Genomic DNA, 17,219 nt, shown 5'->3' on the forward strand with positions numbered 1-17,219 from the left:
GCTATTTTATTGCGATAAATTATTTCTTGAGATCCCGTTTTTTGCCCCCCTCGTTCCTAAATATTTAGAATGCGACACGGTTCCTAAAGGTTCACTGAAAAAAACTTCTAAATTCATCGGGGTTGTGTAACTTTTTGAGGATAATTAGTTTTGGACTCATGCTGCTGTGATATTAATTCTACGTATAAAACACTAGCTGACATGTGCCGAGCGTTTCTCGGGGACCTATAAATGTTTGTTTTAATGTTTTGTGGTAGATATTTCTGAGTAATTTACAACTGGGTACATTTTATAGGTGGATATAATATTATTTTATTGTAATATGTTTCACTTGATCGAGCCTTTCTCGTGCGTCCTCGACCTATTTGACCATTTTTTTCCAAAACATGTATTCTACTTACACCTGTTATATAGTTAATAATTATTTGATTCTTGAATTCAACTCCGTATCTCATTCCAGCGCAGAGATAATGCGTTAAGTATTTTTCGAGCGTGCCCAACTTCTACCATTCTTTAGACACTCCTGACACCAATGAAATATAATAAATAAAATAAAATTAATAAAAATTGTAAGAATCGTCACGTATTTTTCACCGTAGATGCTGCCAAGATCTATTATCCATGTGAGGATATTGTGTCAGCGCTTTATTAGCAGCAGGCACATACCTGAACGGATGGCAAACCTTGTGCTTGCACTGTTGGTGGACGCACTGGACAGCAGCTGGTCCAGTTTCTTCACCACCTAGGATTCTTTCTGCAGAGTCTCCATCTTCTATCTTCGTGTCACCTGTTCCTGTACTTCATTTTACTTAACTTAACTTCACTTTATTTTTGTAATATTTTTTTGTAATACCTGCATCAACTGTAAAGCGCTCTTGAGGTGATATCTCACAAAATCGGCGGTATACAAATTGTCCAATAAATAAATAAAAAAAATAAGTAAAAAAACTTTGAATGGCATAGGAACGAGTGCGGGACAAACAAAGACACTGTATTTTTATGCATATATGGATAAAAGATGTGTGCTCAGAAAAACTTATAAAAAGTTATTTCCCTAGCTTAGTACAAACAACCACACACATCATTTCCCCCATAAATGTACCTTCCTACCTCCTAGAGTAGAACTTCCTAACACTTGCCAGTGAGGTAGGGAGTAAAGTCTAGGGGAGAACTGGGATAGTGGGGCACTTAGGGTAAACGTCATAATAAGTGATGTCAAACACAGAGGGTAAGGTGACACACTGAATACTGAGTGGTATTGCACAAATTGTTTTTGCTGTATTGATTGTTTTATGATATTTTGTATCCATGCCCTCATGGAACTTGTGGTAAGGGGCGCTATTGTGAGTTTATATTTAAAAAAAATCATAAGAAACCATCACGCAACTTGACATCACCTTTGATTTGAATTACTCGACCAAAAATTTATTAACGTATATATTTTGTCGTTTATTATAATATTCAATTTGTAAAGTCAGGAATATCTACCTACCCAAAATATTTTTTCATGGTTTTTGTATAGATACATTTACAAGAATATAAAAGTTAGTGTGAGTGCAGTACCTATGTATATTAAATAATAATTCAAGATTATTCGAGATAGTAAAAAATACATAATTATAATAAGATTTTATACAAGTAGGTATGGAGGGGTGGTGCTTTTCAATACATTCCATATTTACTGTTATAAGCTTAAATGATTAAAAATGCTCCCTAAATATATTTAGTACCATGAAATTTTTCACAATTTTAGGCTTCCCAAAACTAGATTAATGTGCACATAAAACTGGACTAACGTGCACATATAACTAGACGAACGTGCACATAAAACTAGACTAACGTGCACATAAAATAAAACAGCGTGAGTTGTAAAGAACGAAAACTGTTTAACAATCTTTCAAAAGCCAAAAGTCTGAATATGTGAAAAAATTATGATTTTTACACCTACCTATAAAGATGATTTTAGTTACTTGTTCATCAATTTATACCTATTTATCAGTGTTGTTACTAGACTGCAGTTTGTTGATGGAAAATTTATTTTAAAATGTATTATTTTCTACTAGATTAATGAAAAAATGTTGAATGTATCTAACAAAATAAACAATAAGGAAACAAACAAACTGAAACCTCCCGATCAGTCAACTCTCTAGCGTCTTGAAATTTGCACAGCTTTGCATAAAATTACATGAGATAGGACCCTGAAGTAAAGTCGAAATCTTAACAACGTAAGTGAAGAAGCCAATCACAAAAATATGCCACGCGCGGCCCTAGTGTATTGGACAGACCTACGGTTGAATTTGCCCTAGCAAATCTCTAAAATAATGTTGGAATCTTAACGACATAAGTAAAGAAATCGTATCCCGCTATCGCTAATTTACAGCTGAAAAACGTTTTATACTACTAATATTGTTCTTATTAATCATAAATATAAATAACTTACATCTGTGGGTAACGGTCTAAAAAAATATATATTATCGATTCAGAATTAAATAATATGTGAGCCTCGAACAAGCCCCCGTTGTTATTAAAGTTCTGTGTCGCCATAAGCAAAGAAAAAAAATTTGCAACCTCTTTTCCATTACGAGCTATGGAAATTTGAAGTATTCATTAAACAACCAAAACAAAATAAAACACAATGTTGGTCGTCTCATATTGTTCTTTTAACAAATCATTATCAAAATTATTTAAGAAAAAGGCGTTGATGGTAAAGCCCGTGTTGACGCAACTATTAATCTTCCATCTGATAGTATTATTACCCTAGCGTCTGGACGATGTAGGCCTTCCGATTGGTCAAATTCAAATTGTGTGTTTCGGGTAAATTCCGATAAACTTGAAAATTAATTCGAGATATCTTCAAAAGAATCGTTTCTGCTCATATAATTTTTGGATAATATCGAAGAAAATATGTTTTAAAAAGTTAAATCCATTGGATTAATTACATTACAGTAAAAATTATCCACAATTACGTTTTATATATTCGACGTCTGTCAAGAATCAAACATTCTAAGGTTCCTTAAAAATGTAAATCCCTCCTTTACCGGCCGCTGGAGTAGTTTTTCTATTGGCCGACTGAGAGGATAAGAGCGATATACAAATACGTACAATTTCATTTATTCAAATAACGGTAATTATTTAGGTAAAACTTACGCATTTACAAATAAAACAAACATTTGATTCAACTTAATGACAATAAAAAACAACCATTGCATGTACGATTTTGAAAAATATTGATATTTAATATTATTCACGTAAATAATAATCTCGCACTATTTTGACAAAACACCGGTATGAAGTTAACGCATAATACGCATATGTTTGTAGGAAGTATAGGCACTGCCAACCCAATAAAATAACATGAAAGACAATCGTAAAATTGTATGTAAATTATTTATGTAAATTGTAAAATTAGCCAACAAATCTCTAATCTGACATGTACTTATATGTATAATAAAACAATGATTTTGCCAGATATATATATTTATATAATATATATTAACGTAATTATTCGGAATCGCTGGACAAGGATAATACGAAATATTTTTAAATAAAACCTTCTGATTTACCTTAAATAATATAAAGGAATCTGTATGCATTTGGGAAATTTTAAATTTTAGCGTTTTAATTTTTAATTACGTAAAATGAAAATTCGCTTTCGTTGTATGGGATGACAGCCGGAATAATTTCTACGAGTGGCTAGAATTTTTACCATGTAATCTATGCAAACACTAGGTGGGTTTTTTTAATTTTTTTTTATGTGACACCTCACAAGAGTGTCCCTGCCTGTGGAGTGCACAGACAGGGGAACTATGTCACCACCTGGTTGGGCGGCGTTGTGAGGCGGAGTAAGGTAGGGGCTGTAGGAAGAGATTTGTTAATGCGGGCCTTGAAGAGGCTCGGAAAGAGGCCAGTGAAACCAACCATCAACATCTTTGAAGAACATCAAAGGGGTAAGTCGGATTCCTTCCTTACTCCATGTTCACCATCTCCAGCCATAGTTGTGCCAACTTCCAAGTTCACAATTAATTTTTACAGTCCACTCTTGATTCGCCTATTACGATTACATTCCGTTTATATAATAAAAATTTGTAATTTTCAAGAAAAAAATAATATCACATATAAATTTAATAATATATTTGTAAATCTTCTTCCTTCAACTCACTATCGAAAACGAACGAAAGTTATCTTAAAAACAGTTAACAACAAAAAGCTGAAGAAAAAAAGGTGGGTGTTTCGCCTTATCAGTTCGACCATGTCCCTCGCAACTTGTCCCGCTATTCGAGGAGTGAGATATCAAATATGTATGTCACGCGGTGGCCCACTTCCCCTGAGTAGGGGAGGGTGCACCCTTGGGGTAGGTTAGGAGTTGGGACGGTCTCTTATCGGGGGCGAGGAGGGGTGTGCCGCCGAGGGATAATCTAAGGGAGATACGATAAAATATACGAAGGTATGGTCTTCGTGTTTGTTAGTCATTTGCATTTCGTTGTTATTTATAAAACACGTAAATTTGTTTGAATAATTTTTATGTTATTTATTATACTTTTTCTGTCTAATATGACTTAGATGTGGATGGAATAAAGAACACGGTTACTATCACAGACATAGGAATTAATAGACGAGAAGATAATGGCGAGGGGTAAAATCAACTGTTGAAGAACGAAGGGAGTGAAGCTGACTGTGATTCGTCAATAAATCAATCTGACAGTAAATAGGCATCTCGCATTATAATATCACCATTTACTTCTTAAAAGTAAAATCTGCTTTTGAATGAATAGACATTTTTACATGGGAGCGCAAATTACTCGCCACGTTATGAACAAATTTGCGAAGTCCAAATTCGGCAAAAAAATTCGGTTCTATTTTCTGAGTCGAATATTTCGTTTAAGTATTTAGTTAAGACACTTTTATAAATGTTCATAATTTACTTCCCAGCAACCAACCAGCTTTGTGTTTCGCGTCCAGACGTTTCTCGATGTGATAGTAACAACTGATTCATATTATACGATGTGAATATGCTTAAAATAAAGTAAAATAATGCTTATATATGGAATGTAATACGACAATTGGGTTTATTCTCTTTTTCACATCTATTTTTATAAGTTTTCATAGTACAAGTCAACATTTTGCCGTGTTATTTCGTAAAATGAACCGATGATGCCTCGACCATAGTTCGCACAAGAATGATGACGTCACGTTTTCAAATTTCACTTGAGGCCATACGCGAGTACAGCCGGCTCCAATGGAACCGGTATGGGGAGTGGGGATAATACGCTTTTAATCACTTAGGGCAGGTCTACTAATATTCATATGTCTATGGTGCTATAGGTTATTTAAGAGCAATTCACGTGGAAAGAGTGTTTTTGTTTATGTTTATCTTACACTTAAAAATTGGCTGAAAATTAACTCTTTAACCCTTAATATAAGCAAAACTAAATATATAACGTTATTAATGAACTCAAGGGGGCAGCCAGTAAAATCACTCTAATGCCATAGAAATAATGTTCAAAGTCAATGCCCAATTATAGAAAAATCACAAAGCATAAAATATCTCGAATAGTAATTGTTGAAAATCTTAGATGGGACCAAAGGTATCACGGAAATAAACTAATTTACTTCTTTAAATATCTTAGAAATGTGGTAATTAAAAAGGACATGAAAAAAATCTATTACGCTTCATGTCATTATCATACTGAATACAGAATTGCAGGATGGAGATCTGCTGAATCTAAGTATATACTTAACCTCACAATTCAAAAAGGAATCATAAAGCTTATACAGAAAGTATCCGTAAGAATGTTTTGATATATCAAATGTACAACAAATATATGTTAAAAATATGCTATTGAAACTATTCAAAAATACTGAATCCTCTACAATACAGCGTATTCATCAAATAAGGTCAAATCGCAATGACATAAAAATATTCAAGGTCGTTAACCAGCATTCGGACAAATAAATTATATTTATTTTGTGACAATACTCCACAACATCCTCCCCCCTAATAAAAAGCGAATATAAAATTTTAATGATTACAAATCAAGAATAAAAATCTGGCTGAAAGAGATTAATGAAAAATCTGTGAAAAAACATTAAAAAACGACATAGAAAACTAATAAAACAGAAATTAATAACTTTAGTTTGCCTCAGCACAGGTCACCCTAGTGAGGAGGACTATGGAATACAATTTACTCCACACAGCATCCCCAAAGATGACATAGGCCCTGAGAGAAATTATTTTCTTCATCGCCTCCTGTGTGGAGTTAATATAAAAAAATAAAAAAAACTTTACAAATATTTAATATCATATTTTCTATGTATAGTGTTTAAATAGTCGCTATAATAAAAAAAAAACATAGAAAATTGTCTGAGCGTGCCTTGTGTGCCGTAAGTAAGGTCAATATTCACTTAATTCGGTTGAAATCGTCCATCAGGACGGGTTGTTTCGGAGAATTTGAACAATTCATCAAATTTCAACGTTCATTTTCGGGTTCTGTGAAAGTCCTATTCAAGTTCTGTTATTATATCATTGTAGGCTAGTTGCTTGAAAAAACTGAAATAAAAACAAAACTTGAAAAAATCTTTCACAGAATTTGAAAATGAACGTTGAAATTTGATGAATTGTTCAAATTCTCCGAAACAACCCGTCCTAATAATTAAATAAATTTATTTGAATTTCGTTTTTATTTTCATTAATGAATTAATGCAAATCTTGGAAGGGGAAATTAACCGGCTTGCCGACATCCGATCCAGCTGGAAGTTAGACTCGTTGTCGATGACAATGAATTTGAAATTGAAAACTGAAATTGAATGACATCATATCACTTAATACACGAAATAAATGTCGGTCCTACCCAATAGGGATTTGGATCAGTTGAACCAGTCCCTGGGAAGGAATGTTCAATACTCAGTCAAACCATTTTTTTATGTTTTAAGGGATATTTTAAAAAATCACAGTAGATAAGAACCAGAAAAAATATTTATTTGGATTTGATTTTTTCAAATATTGAATATCTTTTTTGAACTGAGATTTTCAATTTGTAGAGGCCTTTCGTTGAATGGTCTTATACGTCAGTTTTTTTTTGAATCGGTAACAGCACACTTCTACGGACTTTAGTTCAGTGGTGGCCAGAAAAAAATAATATCCAGTAGCAAAGGTGAGTTCTAACCAAAGTTATTACACCACTTTTATCTTACACAATTATCACCGCAAAAGTCTTTCGAACCCGAAATCAACGGAGAAGTCACGGCGTCAACAAAAGCATAAGTTGGGGTATTTTTTTCATACAAAATTCTAACCCACGTCCATATCACGTTACAGAATTCTCAGAAACGATTCCGTTTCGTGAAATGTAAAACAATGTAGATAATCCACTAATACCAGTAGAAAAAATGGGAGCATCGTGTCCATATAGAAGGACATTGACATTTTTGGGGTAGGTTAGTTCCGTCAATGAGTTATTGACATGCGAAAACATAATAATACGGTCACCATGAGATGTGGGGATAGATTAGATCGTAGATAATTTTTTTTGTAGGAAGTGGGACAAATTGTTTTGATAGGCTTATTTGAAATTTTAGATGGATGGATATATTTACACTTATCTTTTGTTACGAAGTTATTCTTGAAAGATGGGTTACAAGACGTTATCATTTTTAGTTTTTTAATAAAAAATATAACAATATTTGGATGACTTGTATGGCGCCGTTTCTATGCAAAATCATATCGAGGGCGCTGTACAAATTAATATATAATACATTTAGACAATCATCTATGTTATTACTATAAGGAGATAATATACAGTACAATACTTATCTGTTAGGTCACTTGAGATTAACACTTTATTAACATTAACTAATTGTTTATTAGCGAAATTTAGATTCAGGATTTAGGACATAATTGGATATAACTGGACTTAAAAAGGCAAGTTTTTAGTTTAGACCTGAATTCTGTTGGACTTGTTATGGATCTTGGTTCCGGAGGGAGTTTATTCCAAGCCTTCGGCCCAGATACCTCGAAAGCGCGATCACCAAACTTAGTATTTGGCTTGCGCTTAGGTTCCATCAGTCTGCCTACAGCTGCTGATTTTGCTGATATAAGAGTTGACTGCTTCAGATCAGTGTTTTCCGGGGCAATTTATTGTAATATCATCAAAAACACTAATCACGGTTGTCTGTGCGTTCACTTAACTTCGGTTTAACGAACTCAAAAGTTCTTTGAATTGAAGTGCCATTTTGAAAATTGAAACTAACTATGTGAAGACTTCAGATAAGCGGTGAAGTTATCTATGAATAAAATAAAGTCAACATTTTTAATTATAAAATCTTTTTATTGTTATTTCCAAAATTGAAACTGGTTTGTTGGGAATTCATACTATCCCGTGATCTTGCACGGGTCTGCGCTGTTCTAAAATAAGTGATTTTTAATGTATGAATACACGCAGTCTTTTTATTTTTTTTATTTTAGCTCCACACAGGAGGCCCCGAGAAAAAAAAATCTTTTAGGGTCTATGTCATCTTTGGGGATGCTGTGTAGATGGGGAAGGAGAGAGAGTTCTTGGAAGGAAAAAATATATAAGGGGTGGGTAGGAATCTGGGGGTTAATGTATCCAGGAGTAACGGATGTATTAATCCATCCCTCCCACTGCGGTGGAAGGCGATGAATACAGAGAGTCTGTCTAGAGAGGTCAAAAGGTCTCCCTCAACCAGTCTCTTCCTAGAAAAACCTCACCCCATAAACCCGGGAACCCCTGCTAACTCACCAAACGTAGCAATCCATTTGGGGTGACCTATGGTAGGGGTGTTGGCTATCCTATAAATGGTTCCCGGGATGGCGGTTCCCATATCCGCCTCCCAAAAGACAGGTATCCTTATAAACATTATGTTTATCGTTATTTATGCACTAAAAAAAGATTTACTTTAATTAATTTATTGGATAAATTGACTAATGCTTTCCATGGCCAAGCGGTGGGTATACTTCTTGACTCCAGAGCGACAGGTCGTTGGTTCAAATCTTGGAGGGGCATTCGAATTTCGAATTAATTATTTCGGTGAAATGTAATTGTAGGTGCAGGAGATTATGTAGAATGTAAATAAATCAGCGGTTACTTTACAAAATTACACAGGCGTTATGTTGACGTATCAATAACTAACCTAAATTAAATAATAACCTACATTTTCGAAACATGTTTATCCTAGTGAGACAGGCATCGAAAAAAAACCTGTAAAAAAACTTTATTTTGATAATAAAAAAAATTATTTTATAATTAATTGTATAATTCCAGTAGGTGTAATAATTCTCTTTACGTGTAATTCTTACAATGTAATATTGGAATTACGTGAAATTTACTTTAAAGTAAACATGTGTTTTTTAACACTTACCTTATTCATATAAAAAATGTTATGTGTTTTTTTTTTATATTCTGTTGTTTTATGTATTTTACACAAAGCTTACAGAACTGAGCAATCAGTTTGATTTTAAGGAATCTCTCATCTTGGTGTTAGTATAAAATAATATGGAGATAATATACAGTACAATACTTACCTGGTAGGTTACTTGAGATTAACACTTAATTAAAATTAACTAATTGTTTATTAGCGAAATTTAGATACAGGATTTAGGACATAATTATAAAATTGGATATAATTGGACTTTCTATCAGGAATGGTATGTTTAATTTAAGGCTTAAAAAGGTAAGTTTTTAGTTTAGACCTGAATTCTGTTGGACTTGTTATGGATGGAGTGAGTTTATCCGGAGGGAGTTTATTTCAAGGCTTGCCCAGATGCTCCGAAAGCGTGATCACCAAAAAACTTGATATTATTATACTTAACTTAAGGTTATAGATGCTACATTAAGTTTTACTTTTAACAATTTTAGTATGCAGGTATGGATTACGGGCCTTTATGTTTTATATTTTATGCCTCTTTGTTCTATCTCCATATACATTTTGCTATTTATTAATAATAATTTTTGTTCTTCTGTAAGTTCTTGTAGGGTAGTTGTGATTCACAGTATTTTTTTAAAATTCTGTGTTACAGAATTCATCTAGCGTTAATTAGTAATCTACCCTACTATTCATGGGGAGCACATTACATACTGAAAATATATTTTTTTATTCACCTTCAAATAATCGGATTTTTTTTACCTGATATTAATTTTAGCCAACGGAATTTTAATTTTTCTATTTTATTTAAGTATATTCTTTATTTTGTGGCAATAAAGACACTTATAAATATGACGCAAAAGTTAATAACGAGATTTCGGTGCCTTTGAATGCTAGGAATAGAGATTTTACGATTCCTGTATTAAACATTAAATCCTTACTGGCTAAGCGGTACAGACACACGTGGCAAACTTGTGCTGGAGCAATTCTTTCAAGACTGTAGCACGGATTTAATATTATTTATTTATGCGGGTAACGTAGAATGCAAGCGAAGTAACTGGCAATCGTGTTTCATCATTCACCCTTTCGTCCAATTCTCTCCAATCTCCTCGCTGCTTTTTTCCGTAGCTGGGTAATTCTGTTCCCAAACAGAAAGTAATCCACCGATACAAAATTGTTAAAAAGTTAAGCTTTCTTAAGTTAGGAAGCTTTTTCTATAAAGGGTGGTAGAAGGAATGATATATGACGATTTTTTTTCAAAGATTTAACATTTTAAGAAACCGTGGAAGGTACCATTGATTCACTTATTTTAACAGAAATTATTAAAAAAAACTTTTTATTTTACCAACCAATATTAAATATTCGATATTTTTTATTACAAAACCGCTAAATTTAAAAGATAAATTTTGAGATGAAGGTTAAAATACCACTCCTGACTTCATAAATACGCATTTTATTGAGTTATTTAAAAAAACATTCATATAGGTATTTGTGATTCTTATCAATTGATTTTAATTTAAACGTATTTTTGATCCTGCAAAAGAACCATTAATATTCAATGCTTTATAATATTTTTTTGTGAAAAGTCACCGCGTTAGGAAGAAACGTAATATGTTTCAATATAATCCACTTAGTTTTTACTCATAAACATTTTTTACGTAAACATTTGAGACTGTACAATAGGTGTGACTATTTTATTTAATAACTTGTGTAAAGTTGTAAATCGTTATAGATTTAAAACAAAAGTATAGTCCATTAGAAGCTTTATATCAATTGCCTTTCACCAAAGCTTTGCGAGAGTTCTCGCCAATCTCAGGGAAATGGGAAGGTTGTCGTGGGGGTTAAGTTGGTATCAATGGACGCTGCAATTCACCCCTTGACCTCAAACCTCCAGGCACTTTACCACCCACTACCCCTCCCACGGCTACCGACTACCCCGCATAAATCAAACTACAGTCGTAGTCGACAGGGTGGTAGAACTTGTGACACGATCAGGAAACAGCTCAATTTATGTTTTGCGTAATTGCAGTCTCCAATGGAATCGACAAACCTTATCAAGATTGTTGTTTTTTGTAAAAAAGTTGATTTCTTTGAGAATATTTTTCACCTTATTCAATCGGACATATATCTTAAGTATTAAGACAATGGTATCTAAGAATTTGAACATTTATGCAAACTCAAATGAGAACTTGAGTAGGTATGTATCCATCATCATCAATATAATGATATCAATTATAAAATGTTAACACACTATACATATAAGTAAACTTGCATTTCGAACTGACAGTTAAATCAATATATTATTCCAGATTTAGGTTACCTATAAAAGTATTTATATATGTATATTTAAATAACACTTGTAACTTTAAAAGGAAATGCCTAAATTATGCTATTTCCTAACAATTGCATTTTTTCAATTAATTGATTTCATTGATTAAAAGTATACCGTTTCACGGCTTCAATACGGCTCCACAGGCTAGTACTAAATATAATTATTAGGGCGCTGTGGAACATTCAAGATATCCTTCGAATTATCTAGGAGAAAAGCTTTTGATGCTAGGAATACGTTGAGCTTTGTGCAATAAAATTTATGTCAGACCTTCAGTAGGTACCTCCTTTGAATATTGAATCTCTGGAATGTAAGAGCTCGTAAAGTAATAAGCATATTTAGTTATAATAAGCTCAATAGTTGCAAGTTCAAGTTAAGGTGTCCTCAGAGCCAGATTCTTACAAAATTTTATAATGAAAAGTATTTGATACACCGATGTTTACAAAGAATGAACACATATATAGATTTAAAAAAAAAGTTTAATTCATTTGTATTAAATTAATTTAAAGGAAAATGTTACTTTTACAAATATGTAAAGTATGAGTTTCGTTCAAAAAATACCCCTTTTCGCAATTAGCCTCGAACTTTCTGTATTTATAAATCTATTGTAATATGTTTGTATATCTAATAATAAAAAAGCCAATATGCAAGAACATGAAGTCTACAAACATGAAGATGAGGAAATCAAAAAACATGAACATTAGGTCTACAAACATAAAGATGAGGAAATCAACGAGGATGAATATGACGAAATCAATAAACACGAAGATAAAGTCGACGAAAAATGAAGATGTGTAAATCATGATATAATATCAACACCTTTACCCATAGTCCGCCTTGGAACATGAATATACAACTTCCTATCTTCGAGGACTAATATTATTTTAATGGTCATTAATGAAAAAAAAGAATAATTTCTCATTTTGTTCGGTGCCTACAAATAAATTTTAAATAAAACACATATAGCATTTATAAAAATCATATAAACAAAACATAATAAATAACATATAAAAATAAATTTGTTTTTTTGTTTTATCGTGCAAAATTTTTTCATTAATTGATGTTTCTAGCGTCTTTACACTGTAAAATTTTATATTGCACAATTTTTCTGAAATACCCCAGAACGCTTGTCGTGTTTTAAAGGATTCAACAATATCCTCCCGTGCTTCAATTTATATAGATCTAAATGAGACAAGACGTAACTGAAATGTTCTCATTTCCTCGTCTTAGGGAGAGAGGATTAGGATAGGGTGGTGCCGGGTGAGAGTAGTACTGCAGGGGGGTTGGTACTGCAAGGGAGAGGTGGAGAGACACTGATGGATGCAGCAGTCATCATGCCGTTGCGATTTCCTCTCTTATGCAACCCGGGTAGGTACTTACCGATTTTATTTTCAGTTGTAAAAAGTTTGACGATAAATCTGTTGGATTATTTGCTAGACTTGCTTTCAGTTAATAATAACTTGGAACCAAAGTATTCTAGCTATATTTGTTGATTTTTTGAAGTGAAGACTTTGTATTTCAAAAGAAATAAAAGGTTTTTCAGCACCAAATTTTATTCTATATTCGTAAGAAGGCTCAAAACTTTAAAAATAACTTGTTATAATTATAGGGTTTTTAATATCATGGATATTAAATTTCTGGGTAAAAGCAAAAAAAATACACTTTTTAAGTTTATTTTTGGAATAAATGAAGCAAAGTCTTAGCCAAAGATATAGTAAAAATATGATCGCAGAGGGTAGGGTCAAATTAGCTCAGTAGTAGGGTAAATCCCCGGCAAGGCTGAGGTCCTATGTTCAATTTCTGGATGCAACTGAAGTTTTTTCTAAAATTTCTGCTGTAAATTTTCATTCGAAGTAGCTAATATTTTCGGCAATGATTAAACTTTAATCCACCGTTGGGACACACATAAAAAATGCAAAATCTGGTGTGCAAATTGCATAAAAATCCATGTTTAAAATTAACATTGTTGCTAAAAACGAAAATATTCAATGAAAAGTCGATAATTTAACGTTTTACACTTAAACCAGTAATTTTCTACCAGTGTGAAGTTCATTAACCTTTAAATAACTTTATGAAAATTACTTTATGAAAATTTTAATTAGTTTTGCGTTTATTGAATTATTAAAACAAAAGACACAATGACGGAGATACTAAAACCTAGGTTTTATCACAATTTTTTTAAAAAGTAATAGTGAAACAAATGAATTGGTGCACTGTCTTTTTTGAGATCATATTACGAGAATGAAATATGAAACGGAAAACTAATAATGAGTTGGAGTACATTTGTATACAAAAAACTTGCACGGATATTGTCTCGCTCGCACCCCCTTTCCCGGGTTTGTTTGAAATATCTGTAAAAAAGGCTTGGAACGATGACGTTGCCCATCTATCGAGTCTACTTGGTTAGTTGCACAATTTCCTGAGCGAATCGAAATCAATACTCTCCTTTACTTTGTACCGCCTACTCCTCTCCCCTCCCCCCAACACCCACGACCCACCCCCTCTAGACCCCTCGGCATTAACAAACCCACCCCGATTTAGGCACCTACCTAACTTCGGCTGCATTTTCAACTATCCCAGGCTTATTGCACAATTTTTTGACCATTAAATTGATGCAATTAAAAGCGGTACGATTTTAAGTATTCCAGTAATAATTGTTTCAGAATCCATACGAAGTGAATTCTTCTGTTAAAACGAGATGATTTAAAACGTTATCACATATTTAGAACACGATAAAACCAATTTCTGAATACAGTATATTTTTGGAAACTGTATTCATAACTGTTCATAAAATATTTATAATAGAAATTTCGAAGTTGGTGATTTGTATCAGATAAATGTTCCTTCAAATCAATAAAGCAATCATAGTATATGCCATGGTCCCTAACAACCTCGAAGACAGGAGTAACAAGGGAAAGCCAAATAATGTACTGGACAGATCAAATCTCACAAGTCCGGAGAACTTCTAGAAACAGAGAAACTTGATCACAATTCTCTGCAGTATATAAATAATCGAAGAATATAATCGATGAAGATATTTCGTTTGTAGATGCACCGAAAAACTTACTGATAAAAAATATTGCTAATTTATTAAGAATCTCTGAAATTATTCGTATTGTAGCTCAATGAAGAATGAATTGATAGGTATCCTGAAAAACTTTAAGGACGGGTTGTTTCGGAGAATTTGAACAATTCATCAAAATATTCAAGTTCTTTGTAAGATTTTTTAAAGTTCTGTTTTCTGTCAATCGTATGTTGATATAATAACAAAACTTGAATAGGAATTTCACAGAATTCGAAAATGATCGTTGAAATCTGATGAATTGTCCAAATTTTCCGAAACAACCCGTCCTAAGTAAAATGTTAAATGTTAAAAAACCAATGTTTTGTCAAAATGTCCGAATACGTGTAAATCCTAACATTTTTACAGATATACAGTAAAACGCAGGTGGATAAACACGTTTTCCGATATTATTATGAATTTACTAACACTTTATCAGGAAGCGGCTTGCAGTCCCGTTTTAATAGGATTACCAAATAATTTAAAGTGATTTTAAATAAATCGGTTTTACCCATTTTTCTCAGTGTGGTACTTTGAATATTCTTCAAATAAGTAATCGTTTTAAAGAACTGATTTGATAAAAAATATATTTTTACAATATTAGGGTGTAGAAGCAAGCACAGCATTCTTTTTCATCATTTTAAAACATGAAAAACTTAATACATTTTTTTAGTTTAGTGACGTGTAGATAAATATCAAAATTTAGTTCCAATTCCTTAGTTCCTACATCGAATCATTTTAACGTATCAGGTTTTCAATTCCTTACAATAAACATTTTAAAGATGAAAATGCCGAAGAGTTTGTTGAGATTGCTTTAATTTAGTGCTTATAATAATATTATACATGTTTTACTTTACACAATTTTGTTTTACTTTACATAATTTTGTGTATTTATCTTTTTCTCTTGAAATGTAATTGTTATTTTTTGTATTTTTTATATTTTCCTACTAGATGTATGAAAAAAATTGCGTACATCTAAATAAAGATTCAAAAACAAACAAAAAAAACAAACCAAACACAGGGGAGGAAATTTTATATCAGTGCTTAATTCTCTTACCCATCTGAAATTTCAGTTCCGAATACGGTTGTGTAGTTTGACCGTTGCACGCGCGCACACGAATGCGCCCTCACAAAACGGTCACGTTTCGGCAGCCACCCACCCTCCCAGCTCCCTGCCCCCCTCACCAGGTTGTTAGTTCGGTATTACGTACAATTTCCTCGGGGAGGCTAAGCCGCTCGCCGCCAGCGGCGACACATTAGGGCATGAAGGGAATATGTAACGCAACGTGTAATTATTTGTCGGGAAGGAATGCTTGTTAGGGAGTGCCGCAAGGAACGAATGCAAGACTCCTTGCAAACAAAATTAAATAAAAGCTTATTGAAAACTCACAAATATTCGATCATTATTTTTGCGCAATGTATTCCTTACATTTTGAAAAAGATTGGTCCGTTCATAGTTGTTTGCACTTAAGCAAAATCCATCTCCCATAGTTCACCTTCATTATTTGTTGAGTCTTGTCTCTTTAATGTTGTTTACTCTTTAGTTACTGGTTGTTTGGCGATGTCTCCTGATTCTTTAATATAGCTTCACAGTTAATATCTGAGCCCCCTTCCCACCAAACTGAACATTAGTATTATATTTAATAGTAACGTTTAGTCTTTAAACACGATAGCCATACACAATTACTTGGTTTAATGAAATTTAATGATATATTCACTCATATTAGAATACCAAAGGATTATTTAAGAGTATTAATGGGGGCAGAGTATTTATAAAATAACCAAATGAATCCAGTTCTTCAAAAGTTAATATAATATCTATACAAACCTATCTATACCATCTATACTATCTAACACCCCTTCGCACGTCGGTAATTAATATTACTATCAACATGGCATTAAGAATGTTGATTACATTAAATAGGGTGCTGAGAAGGCAGTTCCTCCTCAGTTTCTTGAGTAATATTAAATCTCTATAAATATTCCCAATCAGACGCCACTGGCTGCCGGCCGCTGTTCGCCGCTGCACAAAACGATAAGTGCAGCCCTGCAACCCCCCGCCCAGCCGCTCCCGCCCCCGCCCTCGCCCACCGGGCACACGGGTGGCCGACATTGATCGATGTGCGTCTTCTTCCAGAGCCGCAGTTGGGTGGATTCCGCCCACCGAACGGCTGCCGGGACGGCAAAACAGCCTTCCTCGAGCCAGGGCGGTAAAAACAGCCAATCTCCAGCTATCTAGGTGCCGGAAAAGCAAGGGTTGACGTAGAAAAGCTATCAAGACTGAATTTCCTTTGTCTTATTTACCGTGCCTAAATTGATAAGATTTTTAAATCATATATAAGAATGTAGTATAAAAGATTATCTAAATGCCTTAAAAGAGGCTTTTTACAACAATTATGGTAGAGCAATAATCTTCTCGGCTGTTGGAGTGTAATAATTATCGTTTTAACA

The sequence above is a fragment of the Hesperophylax consimilis genome, chromosome 6, assembly GCF_061612785.1.
Source record: "Hesperophylax consimilis isolate HC1 chromosome 6, BYU_Hcon_1.0, whole genome shotgun sequence".
NCBI classification, from domain to species: Eukaryota; Metazoa; Arthropoda; class Insecta; order Trichoptera; family Limnephilidae; genus Hesperophylax; species Hesperophylax consimilis.